The sequence below is a fragment of the Mustela nivalis genome, assembly GCF_964662115.1.
Source record: "Mustela nivalis genome assembly, chromosome: 9".
NCBI classification, from domain to species: Eukaryota; Metazoa; Chordata; class Mammalia; order Carnivora; family Mustelidae; genus Mustela; species Mustela nivalis.
The window spans coordinates 78,126,596-78,141,935 of NC_139028.1; the positions used below are offsets into that span (position 1 = coordinate 78,126,596).

Sequence of the window (15,340 nt, forward strand, 5' to 3'; positions counted from 1 at the left end):
CTGACAGTAATTAGCTTTGGGTGCATCCTACTTGATTTCTTTGGATGGTGAGTTCTGGCCTCCATTTCTTTAGTGTGATGCTCATTCCTTCACAACACAGCTTTTTGAGGGTGCTACTGCAAAGGGCTCTCACAGTTACATAAGAGTAATAAGAATGGATGAAGAAGCAGCTAGAGGAAAATATACAGTGTGCTCATTATCAAAAAGTTGGAAAAAAATAACAAAAATGTGGAAACAAGGTGGGACAGTAATCCCAACCCTCTCACATTCTCACAATAAAAGATAACCCTGTTAATATCTAGGTCTATATCCTTCTCATCTTTTTCTTCAGCCTGGATTATTTTTTTGTTGTTGTTGTGACCATATTGTATATCCAGTTTTATGTCCTGCATTTTTAATAGCAGTGTATGTAAGTGCTTTTCTAGGGGCTTATAAATTATTCAGAAATATCATTTTAAAAAAAAAAATGGCTACATAATAGCCCATCCAGTTGAAGTGCCATAATTAATAGATCTTCTATTGTCACATCTTTAGGTTGTTACCAATTTTCAACCATTATAAATAATGTTTTGGTATATATTTTGTCAGTAAGTCTTTGCATATTTGGGATTCTCTCATTTAGATAGATTTTTACTAAGTCAAAGGATATAAACATTTTTAAAGCTAAAATATTTTTTTCTTGATTATTTTTCTTTGAGCATGTATATTCAGAGAGTGAAACTCTTACACCTAAATAATCATGATCCATTTCATTGTCTTTACTGGCTACATTGAATGCAGCTAGGACTAGCGGATTAGATTTTTAGCCATCTAGATTTAATTATGTACAGTTCAGGACCAAGAGAAAGATTAAAAAAAAAAGTCTTAGAAGATGCCCAGACAAAATGGTTTAGAAATGCTACAGTTTATCAGTCCTCACAGGTCAGAAGTGCTCTGTCCTCTGGCATATATCTCTCTTTCCTCCCTCCTTCTCTTTTCCTTCCCTTCCCTTTTCTTCTTTCCATTCTTCCTTGTACAACACATTATTATGGCAGCACATCATGGAAATTCTAATAGCTATACAACCTTGAAGATATGCTAAAATGTTATTAAGCAGAATACTGTTTATGTTGTACACTTAAAACTAATATGATGGGTTTTTTTAAAGGAATATTTTCTTAAAGTTTTTTTTGTTTTTTGTTTTTTTTGTATTTATTTGACAGAGAGAGACACAGCAAGAGAGGGAACACAAGCAGGGGGAGTGGGAGAGGGAGAAGTAGGCTTCCCGCTGAGCAGGGAGCCAGTGTGGGGCTCAATCCCAGGACCCTGGGATCATGACCTGAGCTGAAAGCAGCCGCTTAATGACTGAGCCACCCAGGCACCCCAAAACTAATACATTGTCATATATCAATTATATCTTAGTAAAAGGTAAGAAAAAAAGAATCCTGATTCCATCATTTCTGTGAATCTTAAACTTTTCACCTTTCAGGCTCCAACAAACAGCTGGACCCCTCCTCATGTTATAAAATTTCTCTCCCAGTTAAACCCCACAAGGCAAACAGTGCATCTTTTTAACAGTAAGCCTTCTGAAAGTGGCAACTACTGTTTATTCATCTTTGTTCTTCCAACATGGAACATCTTTATTTTCCCAACAGTGTGTGCACTTAATGACTGTAGTATCATACAACAGGATGAAATCTAAAAGACTCTTTTAAGACAGGATTTGTTTTTATATTCTGGACCAGCACAAACAACTCACCTGATCTAGGAAATCTGTCTCTTTATGGAGATAGATATCTACTGAGCACTATATCCAAGTACCAAGCTAGACTCTTTATAAACATTATCTCATTTAATTCTTATAATAATAACCCTATACTACTAGGTATTGCTAGTATCCCCAGTTTACAGTTGAGATAACTGAGGTATATGAGGTGGAATTACTTGCCTGAAAACACACAATAAAGAGGAACAGATGGAATTCAAGAAAGTAAAAGCCTGGGGTGCCCAGGTGGCTCAGTCAGTTAAGCTTGCTCTCTCTCTCTCATAAATAAATAAATAAATAAATAAATCTTTTTAAAAAAGAATATGTAATCCATTCACATGGCTAAAAAAATTGTTTTAAATTAACCAACAGAGTTTCCTTTCTGTCCGGTCTGTTCCATTCCCACACTCTCCTGATAGGTATCTACTATTGTTAATTTTTTGTGTATCTTTCCAGAGATATTCTTTGTATATGAAATGTAAGAAAGTGAAAATATTCTCATGTTTCATTTTTAAACTTAAGAGGAATGGATAAACACGGATTTGCATCTTGCTTTTCCGCTAATACTTCTAGGAGATCCTTTTGTGTGGGTGGCTCAGTCAGTTAAATGTCTGACTTTGGCTCATTGTGGGGCTCCCTGCTCAGCAGGAAGTCTGCTTCTCCTTCTCCCACTGTCCCTCTGCCCACTGGTGCTCTCTCTCTCTCCCTCAAATAAATAAAATCTTTTAAAAAAGAGTGTCCTTATTCTCAGGGCATCTTTGTGGGCACTGTATTTAATGATGCATATTTTATCAGTTTTCAATCTTTCCTTACAACAAAAATCATCCAATAAATACCTTTGTACATGTGTCATTTCACATATCACACATCATCTCACACATTTCTCCCCTTTAGAATAAGTTTCCCAAAATGAAACTATTGTATCAAGAGGTGCATTCAGCCCTTCCACACAATCACGCTGAGCTAGTACCCGCACCTGGAATCGGGTCACAACCTCAGCCGCGCCTGCCGCCTGCCACTGCCTCTGGACAATGGACCCCCGCAAAGTGAGCGAGCTTCGGGCTTTCGTGAAAATGTGTAAGCAGGATCTGAGCATTCTGCACACCGAGGAAATGCGTTTCCTGCAGGAGTGGGTGGAGAGCATGGGGGGTAAGATACCACCTGCCACTCATAAAACTAAATCAGAAGACAGAATCAAGGAATAAAAACCAGATAGTAAGAAGGGAGAGGAAAACATAAAGACGCATGAACCATCAAGTGAGGAGAGTGATCTAGAAATTGACAATGAGGTGTGATTGAACCAGATACCGATGCCCCTTAAGAAATGGGAGATGAAAATGTAGAGATAACCGAGGAAATGATGGATCAGGCAAATGATAAAAAAGTGGCTGCCATTGATGCCCTAAATGATGGTGAACTACAGAAAGCCATTGACTTGTTCACGGATGCCATCAAGCTAAATCCTCGCTTGGCCATTCTGTATGCCAAGAGAGCCAGTGTCTTCATCAAATTACAGAAGCCAAATGCTGCCATTCGAGACTGTGACAGAGCTATTGAAATAAATCCTGATTCAGCTCAGCCTTATAAGTGGCGCGGGAAAGCACATATACTTCTGGGCCATTGAGAAGAAGGAGCACATGATCTTGCCCTTGCTTGTAAACTGGATTATGATGAAGATGCTAGCGCAATGCTGAAAGAAGTTCAACCAAGGGCCCAGAAAATTGCTGAACATCGGAGAAAATATGAGCGAAAACCTGAAGAGCGAGAGATCAAAGAAAGAATAGAAAGGGTTAAGAAGGCTCGGGAAGAACATGAGAGAGCCCAGAGGAAGGAAGAAGCCAGAGGACAATCAGGAGCTCAGTATAGCTCTTTCCCAGGTGGCTTTCCTGGGGGAATGCCTGGTAATTTTCCTGGAGGGATGCCTGGAATGGCAGGAATGCCTGGGCTCAATGAAATTCTTAGTGATCTGGAAGTTCTTGCAGCCATGCAGGATCCAGAAGTTATGGTGGCCTTCCAGGATGTGGCCCAGAACCCAGCGAATATGTCAAAATATCAGAGCAACCCAAAGGTTATGAATCTCATCAGTAAATTGTCAGCCAAATTTGGAGGTCAAGCATAATGCCCTTCTAACAAATAAAGCCCTTGCTGAAGGAAAAGCAACTTCGATCACCTAATGGATGTCGCAATAATACAAACCAGTGTACCTCCGACCTTCTCATGAAGAAAGCTGGGGTGCTGTGAAGAGAATCCCTACCCCTCTGCTCCCCATGCAACTGAAACATTCTACAATGGTTTGCCATTAGGGTATTCATTCAGATAATATTTTCCTACTAGGAACTACAAACTTTAAACACTTTTTAAACCTTAAAAATATTTAAAGACATATTAAAAGGGCGTGTTTTTCTTTTTTTTTTCTTTTTTTAAAGATTTTATTTATTTGACAGAGAGAGATCACAAGCAGGCAGAGAGGCAGGCAGAGAGAGAGAGAGAGGAGGAAGCAGGCTCCCCACTGAGCAGAGAGCCTGATGCAGGACTCGATCCCAGGACCCTGAGATCATGACCTGAGCCGAAGGCAGCGGCTTAACCCACTGAGCCACCCACGCGCCCTTTTCTTTACTAATCATTTCAGTTTTTTTCCTTTGGATTAACTGGGCAAGGAAGATATTTCAGTGTGGAAGATTCATTGCTCAGTTATAATGAGTGAAATAAAGGTTTATTAGTGGGAGGCAAAAAATACACTAAAATAGATGAAGTTTGAGTTAGAGATACAGTTTCTGAGGCATTTTGACTTGTCTTTTTAAATGCTTTATTTTTTAAACCCAGTTTATTTTGATAGAACCCGTGGGACCACCAGTATTACAGTCGGACCTGGGTAGGGACCAGAAGTGCTTGGCAGGGCAGCAACAACCTTACTCCTTTTATATAGTGTGCACCCTTGTGCAGATGCATTTAAATCTTACACTGTGGTGAAGGGATGATTTTTATAATGCTGCAGTAGACTTGGATTATTTAGCTGTGTTCTTGTCTGATATAGAAAATAAATGTTTTGCATTATTTCCACATAGGGGGAATTTTTTTAAAAAATATTTCTGTGTTTAGAGTGACCTCCTGGTCAGAAAATACCCATCTCTTTGTGTGCTTTCTGCTTATTTTCATGTCCCCCCTTCTCCCCTCCCAGTACTCTTTGGGCTAAAGATAGTCCTTTTTCACTGGCATCATCACTATTATCATCATTCACAGCATAATTGTGCAAGTATATGTAATGCTGGGTTTGCTATGTAATACATATAGTGATTATGTAAGGTAATACCCATAACAGTTGTAGTTTCTTACTTGGCGAAGCGATTGCATATCTAAATGTTAGGTTTCTGTTTTGGTGAGATCTTAACCATCTCAGAAGATGTTGGAAGGAGGGATTCCCTTTGATATTCAGTCTTCTGAGGAAATACCTGTTGCAGTTGGAGTTTATCTGACATTATTCATCTTCGTAATTTGGAGAGTATGAGGTCTGAATTCATTGATGTACATAGAGGGGAACCAAATTTCTTGATCCAATATGAATTATAAAATTGATGAGATCCTTGGTTCTTCATTGTGGGGTTGATGGCATTATGAGTCATTGTGTTCCTATTCAGCTCTTGAAAACTGCACCATATCCCCCACCTCTACTTTTTTCCTTTCCTCTCCTCCAAGGATAAAGAAATGATGGATTTTCTGTTGTACATTCAAATCTTAACATTAATTAAGACTAAGTCTAGGCACTGTACTAGAAATTGCTAGGTTTCTACCTTTCCAATTTAAAGTGCTGGTGTTCAAAAACAGTTTTCAAGGGATGAGACCCTCTATACTTTGCTTATTTGAAGAATCAGTGGTAGGAGCAGTGAAGAAAATTCCATGGAGTAATTTCTGAAATAGCACATTTCTGAAGTCATAAGTAAGTTGATTCAGGTTCTAACCCTTTACAGTACACAAGAAAATAGAAATGCATGTTATATAAGTGAGAAAAGGCTGTATGCTAACTGAGCATGCTTTTTAAATCCTTTAAAAATACTCAGCATATAGGGGCGCCTGGGTGGCTCAGTGGGTTAAGCCGCTGCCTTCGGCTCAAGTCATGATCTCAGGGTCCTGGGATTGAGTCCCGCATCGGGCTCTCTGCTCAGCAGGGAGCCTGCTTCCTCCTCTCTCTCTGCCTGCCTCTCTGCCTACTTGTGATCTCTCTCTGTCAAATAAATAAATAAAATCTTTAAAAAAAAATACTCAGCATATAAACTCGCGCTTGAGCTTGTCAGTGTTTTTTTTGTTGGTGATTTGTGTTCTCTCTCGAATTTTCTAATGTGTGCTGTGAATAACCCAAGAAGACCAGTTCCTTTTGGGTTCCTTATTTGATTTACTTTTTACTTAATTATTTATTACTTAAGTACATTCTAACATTGCAGATATTACCGTAAGTGGGTAAAAGTAAAATTGGTCTTCTGGAAAAAAAAAAAAAAAGAGGTGCGTTCATTTGTAATTTTGAGAGATAATGCCAAACCATCCTCCGCTAGGGTTATAGAAATTGCCAGTCTTATCAGTGGAGTTGAGAAAGTACCTGTTAGCCTACAGCCTTACCAACAGTGTTTCCAAATCCTCCGTCTTTTGCTAATCAGACGATGGAAGATAACATTTCAGTGGATCTAATTTGTATGTCTATTATTATGAATCAGGAAGAGGTTTTTTTTTTTAAGATTTTATTTATTTGACAGAGAGAGAGATCACAAGCAGGCAGAGAGGCAGGCGCGGGGGGCGGTGCAGACTCCCCGCTGGGCAGAGAGCCCGATGCGGGGCTCGATCCCAGGACCCTGAGATCATGACCTGAGCCGAAGGCAGTGGCTTAACCCACCGAGCCACCCAGGCGCCCCAGGAAGAGGTTTTTTTTTTTTTTTTTTTTTTTAAGATTTTATCTATTTATTTGACAGAGAGAAGCACAAGCAGACAGAGGGAGAGGGAGAAGCAGGCTCCCCACTGAGCAGAGAGCTTGCCATGGGGTTCTCTGGGATCCCAGGACCTCAGGGTCATGACCTAAGCTGAAGGCAGATGCTTAACTGACTGAGCCACCCAGGCCCCTAGGAATTATTTTTTAATGGGCTTTTTAAAAGAGAAGTTTTAAGTTCACAGCAAAATTGAGAAGATAAAGAGAGTTTCTATATACTCCCTGACCCCATACATGTACATCCTACTATACTATCAAATCTTGCACCAGAGAGATACATTTATTATCGTTGATGAAGCTTCACTGATACATCATTATCACTCAAAGTTCATAGTTTACATGAGAGTTCACTTTTGGTGTTGTACATTCTGTAAATTTGTAAATTTGGACAAATTTACAATGACACATTTCTACCATTATAGTATCATATAGAGTAGTTTCACTGCCCTAAAAATTCTCTGTGCTCTGCCAGTTCATCCTTCCTACTCCCCTATTCTGTAACAACCATTGCTCTTTTTACTCTTTCCATAGTTTTGTCTTTTCCAGAATGTCATACAATTGGAATCATACTGTATGTGGCCTTTGCAAACTGGCTTCTTTCACTTAGTGATAGGCATTTAAGATTCCTCCATGCCTTTTTTATGGCTTGATAGTTCCTTTCTTTTTAGTGCTGAATAATATTCCATCATTTAGATGTACCACATTTACTTATCCACTCACCTTACTGAAGGACATCTTGATTCTGTCCAAGTTTTGGCAATTATGAATAAGGCCAGTATGTGAAGGCTGCTGTGTGAAGGTTTTTGTACAAACATAAATGTTCAACTCATTTTGCTAAATACCAAGGAGTACAGTTGTTAGTATGGTAAGAGTATGTTTAATTTTGTGAGAAACTGCCAAACTGTCTTCCAAAAAGTAGCTTAACATTTTGCATTCCCACCATAATAAATGAGAGTTCCTATTTATCTACATCCTTGTCAGCATTTGCTGTTATCTCTTTTAGATCTTGGCCTTCTAATGTGTTGTGGAATTTCACTGATGGAATTTGCAACTCCCTAATGAAAATATGATGTTGAGAATCTTTTCATATGTTTATTTGCCATCTGTATATCTCCTTCAGTGAGTTGTCTATCAGATCTTTTGCTCATTTTTAAATTGTGTTTTCTTATTGTTGGGTGTTTAGGGTTCTTTATATATTGTAGGTAACAATCCTGTATCAGATATGTCTTTTACAAGTATATTCTCCCAGTCTCTGGTTGTTTCCACATTCTCCTGAAAGACGAGTCTTTTTTTTTTTTTTTTAATGAGGAAGAACCATTATAGTGTCATCATTCTTTTATGGTTCTTTTCTATGAATTGTCTGTTCAAATCTGTTGATGGGCTGAATTTTATTTATTTATTTTTTTTGATCGGCTGAATTTTAAACTCATTTGGTTGTTAGACTTGAGCACAAATTACCCTGTCCTAGAGTCATCCATGTCTCTACTCACAAATCCCTTCAAACTGACATTTCAGATCAATCCATTTTGTATTTATGCCCTTGGAAAGCTAATTCTGTATGAAATGAAATTTAGTGGTAAAACTCACAACTGCAAATTTCTAATTTTTAAGCCAATAATGTTTGCTGGCAATAACTTCTTACCTTTCACTATCACTTAACTAATAAGAGAACAAACTTCTGACCTTTGTTATGCTGGACCAGTGTTATGCTGGAGTTAACTGTTCAACTTTCAGGAGTTCTGTAAGCCAGTTGTTAATGCCATTATTAAGAATTAACTTACATAAACTTATAGGACTTCATATTTTGTATCCCAGTAAGTTCAAGCCCTCTTTTTCTTTTTTGTTGGAAAAACACAAGATAATATTTGAGATAATTTTAAAGTAAAAAAAGAATGGATGAATGAAAAGGAACCACCGCAGATTTTAAACTCCATCCTTATTTAGCTATTATACTCTTGGATATTTCTTTCTTTCTTTTCCTCTCTGCTAGTATTTGTCCACATGCATAGTATTATTTATATATTCACTTTTACAGTCTGCTCTTTTTATGTAGTTTAATATCACAAATCTTTTTTTTTTTTTAAGATTATTTATTTATCTATTAGAGAGAGAGAGCACAAGAGTGGGAAGAGTCAGAGGGAGAACCAGACTCCCCGCTGAGCAGGGAGCCCGATGTGGAACTCAATCCAGGAACTCCGGAATCATGACCTGAGCCAAAGGCAGTCACTTAACCAACTGAGGAGCTCCATCATAAATCTTTTCTTTGTGTTAAATAGATTTACAATGACTTAAAAGCATGCATGGCATTTGTGCGATATGTCATGGTACAGCATCTAAGAGGGCCCCAATGATTCCTGCCTCCTACTAGTCATGCCCTTATGCAGTCCCCTTCCCTTGAGTAAGGCTGCTCTTTTTTTTTTTGAAGTGATGGTTTTTAAATTTTTATTTATTTAAATATTTATTTATTTGACAGAGAGAGAGACAGTGAGAGCTGGAATACAAGCAGGGGGAGTGGGAGAGGGAGAAGCAGGCTTCCTGCTGAGCAGGGAGCCAGATGGGGGGGCTCAATGTGGGGCTCTATGTGGGGCTCTATCCCAGGACCCTGGGATCATGACTGGAGCTGAAGGCAGACGCTCAATGACTGAGCCACCCAGGCGCTCCGAGCAGGGCTGCTCTTATTGACTGACTTCTAAGTGTAGGAGGTGGAAAATTTTTCCTCCACTCTTAGGTTTGGTAAGTAGGGGCCTATGAAATAAACTGACAAGAGATTAACAGGAGAAAAGACAAATGTTTAATTCCCATAATATGCAGGACCACAGAGAAACGGGACTGAAAGGGTCAGTTAGAATTTGGGGCCTATATATCATTTTGATAGGGAAAGGGAAGATGGAGAAAGGGCACTTACAGGAAAACAAATGACTTTTAGGGAAGATAAATGGGTCCTTAGGAAAACAGATGGGTCATAGAATAGTTTTGTGACAATGTCTGTTTAGGTGATCTCTTGTCCTGGTGCTGACATCTGACTCTGCTGTTAAGGGTCAAACTTCCCTGATTCAGAAACTCCTTGGGTTCTCTGGAATATCCTGAGTTCTTTGAGGAGGTTCTTTTAGGCAGGTAATAGGAGTTTGGGGGTGGGGAATGGGGAGCCTCTTCATCTGTTCATGTTTAAACACCTTAAGCTCAAAGTAATTTTTATGGTTGACCCCTTTATATGGAATAGAATATGGCAGAAATGATGATGTCATATCTGGAAATAGGTTATAAAACGACTGTGGTTTTCACATGGTGTGTTCTCCCTTCTTTCTCCTTCTCTTGGCTTGCTCACTTCTAGAAGAAGCCATCTGCCATGTAATAAAGCAGCCTTGTGAGAGGCTCAGGTGAGTCAGTGTAGAAGCAGATCTTCTGGGGCCTGTCAACAGCCACATGAGTTAGCCTGGAAGTAGATATTGCTCAGCCAAGCCCTGAGAAGACTACATACAGCCTCATGACCCTGACCCAGAACCACCTAGCAGAGCTCCTTACAGATGCCTGGTTCACAGAACTTGTAACATAATAAATATCTGCTGTTTTAGTTACTAAGTTTTGGGATAATTTGTTATGAAGCCATGGAGTACTGATACAGGAGCTAAGGATTTTATCCAACTAGTTGATTAATAAGGGAATTGATAAAACATTAAGACCAAATGAGAATTTTGAGAATAGATAAAGAGAGAGAGGCAATAAAAAACAATGAAATAAATTTGTTAAGAGATGCAAATCTGACTAATATCTTATGGAATAATAAATTGTAATGTTTTAAGTTATCTTTTTTACAAACTGGAAATTAGTTATATTTCCATCAGACAAAATTCACGTATATTTCTGCAGACAAGAATCTTTTGTATGACCATTAGTTTTCTACAATTTAACTTTCCAAAGAACTATAAAGTAGCCTAATTAGAAGAAAGATAGTCAAGGGGCACATCCCTGTAGAATCAAATTACCTCAATTTGTCTACTAAACAAGGCTAGCATTCTACTTAAAGGACACCAGTAATCTCTTTTGCCTATTTTCAAATTTTGGCCAATTTTTCTAGATACTTGTTTATGCTAAGACTTTATAATTACAATGTTTAATGGCTGTATACCATTCTAGCAATTTGAAACATTCTAATTTCTAATATTTTTTATTTTAAAAATTTAAAATTTTAAAAAATTTTTATGTTTTTAGAGAGAATGTTTTTAAATTTATTCATTTGAGAGAGACAGAGTGATTATGAGCAGGAGGGGTAGAGGGAGAGGGAGAAACAGGCTCCCCGCTGAGCAGAGAGCCCAATGCAGGGCTCAATCCCAGGACGCTGCGATCATGACCTGAGCTGAAGGTAAATACTTGACCCACTGAGTCAATCAGGTGCTCCTAATATTTTTTATTATTGAAGTTTAGGTTGTTTCCATTTTTTCTTATTTATTATATTAAATGGCATTTTAGTATTATTTTGCATAAATATCTTAGTGTTGTAAGTAATGATTATATGAATTTTTCTTTAAGGTAAATCCCAGGGGTTAGATCAAAGTTTAAGGACAAGTGTGCTCTCCAGTGCCCTCGGGAGACTGGTTCTCACTCTGCCTTTCCAGTCTGGTATCCCTGTTTCTTTACATTCACTAGGCTGCCCACCAGATTGTTCCCCTCACCCTTCTGCTGCTAATAGTCCTGTGACCTCTACCTGGAATATTCTCCCTCCTCTTATCTAGGTCAGAGTTTCATAGATGGCTTTCAGGAGATTCACAAGCCTCTGAAAGAGAAATGTAAAATTTTGTCATATATATATATGCTTTGTGAGAGAAAGCCAGGGATTCGGTCAGCTTCTCAGAAGAGGTATGTGTATGCTGAGCTCTAGGTTGAGAAGAGTTTTCTTATGCCTTCAAGATTTACCAATCTTTCCCTCTTGGGAAAATATACATATATTTTTAAAAGATTATTTATTTATATATTTATTTGAGAGAGAGAGAGAGAGAGAGAGAGAGAGATAGCAAGAGAGAACACTATTCAGGGAGAGATGTAAGGGGAGAGGGGCAGAAGGAGAAACAGCCCTCCCATCCAGTCAGGAGCTTCATGTGGGGCTTGATCCCATGGCCTGGACCAAAGGTAGACACTTAACCAACTGAGCCACCCAGGCACCCTGAAAATATACATATTCTTTTTTTTTAAATATACATATTATTGATCTAGCTTTGTACTAATACTCCTAAATTGTTAACTAATGGCTTTAAGGGGATTATTTTGTTTCTTCAACTTTTAGGATAAATACTTTTAAATGGTGGGCAGAAAGAATAAAAGGACAAAAATGAACACATTAGAGATAATATAGAGGAGGCATTTAGGATGATGCATCATTTGGTTTCTCAGACTGGCAATAATGTATCTAGAGAAAGACTGGATCATTGATAAGAGAATAAATATCCCAGCTTCACCTGGTAGCCTAGAGAGGCTCTAGCCGCCGGGTTAAGTTTGTTAACAGAGAGAAATGAACAGGCTAGTATCTAAGTCCAGTGATAGTGACGGATAACTGAATTAGCATTTGGATCCTGTGCATTTGGCGTAGCCCAAGTCGGTCTTGCAGGCCCAGGTCACTGTGAGGTCTTTCATAGGAAAGGACAGATCAAGCCAGACTGACTTTATGCATACAAATCACTTAGAGGTCTTACTAAAATGCAGATTCGGATTTGTTAGGTCTAAGATAGGGCCTGAAAGGCTCCCAGGTGATGCTGACTGTGCTGGCCCCCAGACCACACTTGGAGTAACAAAACTACAGGCAACACACCACCCTTCCACTTACACCTCTACTTTCAACAGGAATTAATATTTATCGTCCTCTCCTTCTTTTGGGGGTCACAACTTTCTAGCTCAGAACCTAATGCTTGCTATCCAGGATCTCTATATCTAAGGACTGGAACAAGCCTTGGACTTCTTCCTTTGTTTTGTTCCTTTATACCTAGATGGAGGGCAGGATGGGACATTAATGGGTCCCAAATGGGGATGGGGCAGGAGATGGGACAAACCTCCTCTCTAGTCTAGGTATCTTGTATGAGGTAGACTGAAGCTGAGAGAGAGGGAAAAGTGTTCTTGGTCACAGGTCCCGGGGAAGCTCAAGGCAAAGCAGGGAAAGCTGAAGCAAAACAGGTTGACTAAGTGGGAAGAGATGGCAAGAGGGTGGTGAAGAGATGGTGGTAGGTGACTGCTTGGGAGCCAGGAGACCTCAGCATACTGGCAGAGCGTGAACTGGTGGCTAGCATGACAGTATCATTACTCCTGCGCCAGGTAAGTCTAAATTTGAACCTAAGGCCACTTTCAAGTCATATTCACACTTGAGTTTGCTGAAATAAGGAACAGGCAATATGGAGATTTTAGGGTATCTTATTTCTAAAAATGTTGATTTGCTCATCTGAAAACAAATAAGATTAATGGATTATATAAAACTTAATTAGAAGCAAGATTAAAACTTATCTATAATCTTTATATGAATGGTATTATGTAAAAATAAAGTGCAACATGTCAGAAGAAAATTAACCACCACTATGTTAATTATAGAAACCTTGTCCCTGTGTTTTTTCTCTGATAAGGAAAATCTTGTTATAATTCTAAAGTCTGAATGAAGGCATTTATTTTTTTATTTTTAAAGATTTTATTTTATTTATTTGACAGACAGAGATCACAAGCAGGCAGAGAGGCAGGCAGAGAGAGGAGGAAGCAGGCTCCCCGCTGAGCAGAGAGCTCGATGCAGAGCTCGATCCCAGGACCCCGGGATCATGACCCGAGCCGAAGGCAGAGGCCTTAACCCACTGAGCCACCCAGGCGCCCCCTGAATGAAGGCATTTTAATATTCCTTTTTTCCTGCATGTTAAATGTCTTATTGAACTTAAAATTAGAAAATTTTTGTCTTTCAGAAAGATCTACTTAGCTTTTAAACAGTGTTTAAAACTGTTCAAAATTTAATTATTATGACCAACAACATAAGATAAAAGCTTGTAGTCCCTCAAAGTAAATCACAATAAATGAAAGGGCTTTATTTCCTTCAAAAGGAACTGTCTAAATAAAGGAAGAAAATTGTATATTAAGCTGAGCATAACATTGTTTGCTGCTACAGAAAAAAACCAATAGGCACACAATGGCTTGGGGTCTAGCAAACAACAGAGCATGCAATTCTTAATCACATAGTCTTGACTTTGATCTCAGCTAAATTTCTGACCTTGGGAAGCCACTTTATTGCTCTTAGCCTCATTCCTCCTCTGTAAAATGAAGAATTAGACTAGCTGGTATTCAGTCCTAATGTTCCACTGATTTAGTAGAAGCCCACTTTTGACTGTGAGAGCATCAGAAAGTATTTGTCATTCCCATAGCACTGAATGTCTTAGTAAGTGGAGACCCAGAGAGGTGAAAAAGTGTTACAGGGGCAGAGTTTGGTGAAACTCCAAGTTGTGTGACTTCTAGCTAGGGACCCTTTCTACAATATTATGCCTCTTGAAATTCTTTCCACAGCTGAATGTTCCTGCTATCAGAAAGAAAATGCATTGAAATAAACCACAGAAGACATTGGTTTAACACAATTTCCTCTGTGGAAAGTGTTGGTTTTCTGGGTGGCTTAATACAAGTTACAAGTTATAACCGACTAATTATGAGTATAAATTTTGTTAGATAACCACATGAAAGCAGATCAAGTTCTTTTATATAGCCAGAATGGATAGTTTCAAGATCACACAGTACTGGTTCTCTTGGTCTGTGAGTGACCTGAGGTAGACATGTCTGGTTCATCTGTGCGGTTAGCAAGGCAGACACTCTGCATCTAGGAGATTCTCCCAGTGGTGCAGGGCTCTAGGGCAAAGGAGTGGACCTGCAGCGTTAGGAAGAGGAGATCTGAAAGGGAAGATACACTTAGGAGAACCAAGCAATCTATGGAAAGAGATCTTACAGTGGAGTTCAAACAAGAGTTTGTCTGTCCTCAGCACAGGCACATGAGAAGGGATGGTAGATGCCCTTATCAACACACAGTGAGCTCGGGGATGTGGAGTGGGGTAATGGAAAAGAACAGTAAACCACATCCTTTTTTTTTTTGTAGGTATACCCTGTCCCTCCCCACTCTTCTTCCTTTGAGAAAGTTTTAACATTACTATATACTTAGTGTACCTGGACATAGTACTTGAAAATGGAAAACTAGATGGTGAAATCATTCACATATCTTTATGTAATATTTATTTAACACTGAAAATGTGCCAGGCACTGTTAAAAGTACTTTCCAAATAAATATTAAGTCATTTAATCCACACAACTCTAAGAGGAGGGTGTGATTTTACATCTTACAGATGAGGAAACTGAGGCACAGAGAGGAACAGTAACTTGTCCAAGGTCATTCAGTTAGGAAGTGGCAGAGCCCAGGAGGTCTTCTCCTGAACCCACACTTTGCTTTCTCCTTAGGAAAGGACCACAAAGCAAGTGGTGAGAGGGTCATTTGTCCTTTTGGTTGTTTGACTTTTTTTTTTTTAAAGATTTTATTTATTTATTTGGCAGACAGAGATCGTAAGTAGGCAGAGAGGCAGGCAGAGAGAGGTGAAGGTGGGGGAAGCAGGCTCCTGCTGAGCAGAGAGCCCGATTCG

General features: G+C 39.0%; 1 protein-coding gene, 1 long non-coding RNA gene and 1 pseudogene across 4 annotated transcripts in view; 2 read left to right on the forward strand and 1 right to left on the reverse strand.

Annotated features, from left to right (window-relative positions):
- Nucleotides 1-15,340, forward strand: part of LOC309872724 — a 639,146-nt gene that overhangs the window by 549,153 nt on the left and 74,653 nt on the right. The window lies entirely within an intron of this gene.
- Nucleotides 1-15,340, reverse strand: part of PIK3C2A (phosphatidylinositol-4-phosphate 3-kinase catalytic subunit type 2 alpha) — a 168,201-nt gene that overhangs the window by 132,123 nt on the left and 20,738 nt on the right. The gene's annotated exons all lie outside the window — the stretch shown is intronic.
- LOC309840854 (hsc70-interacting protein pseudogene) lies at nt 2,761-4,081 on the forward strand (annotated as a pseudogene). Its single transcript has one exon. The product of its transcript is annotated as a hsc70-interacting protein pseudogene (transcript).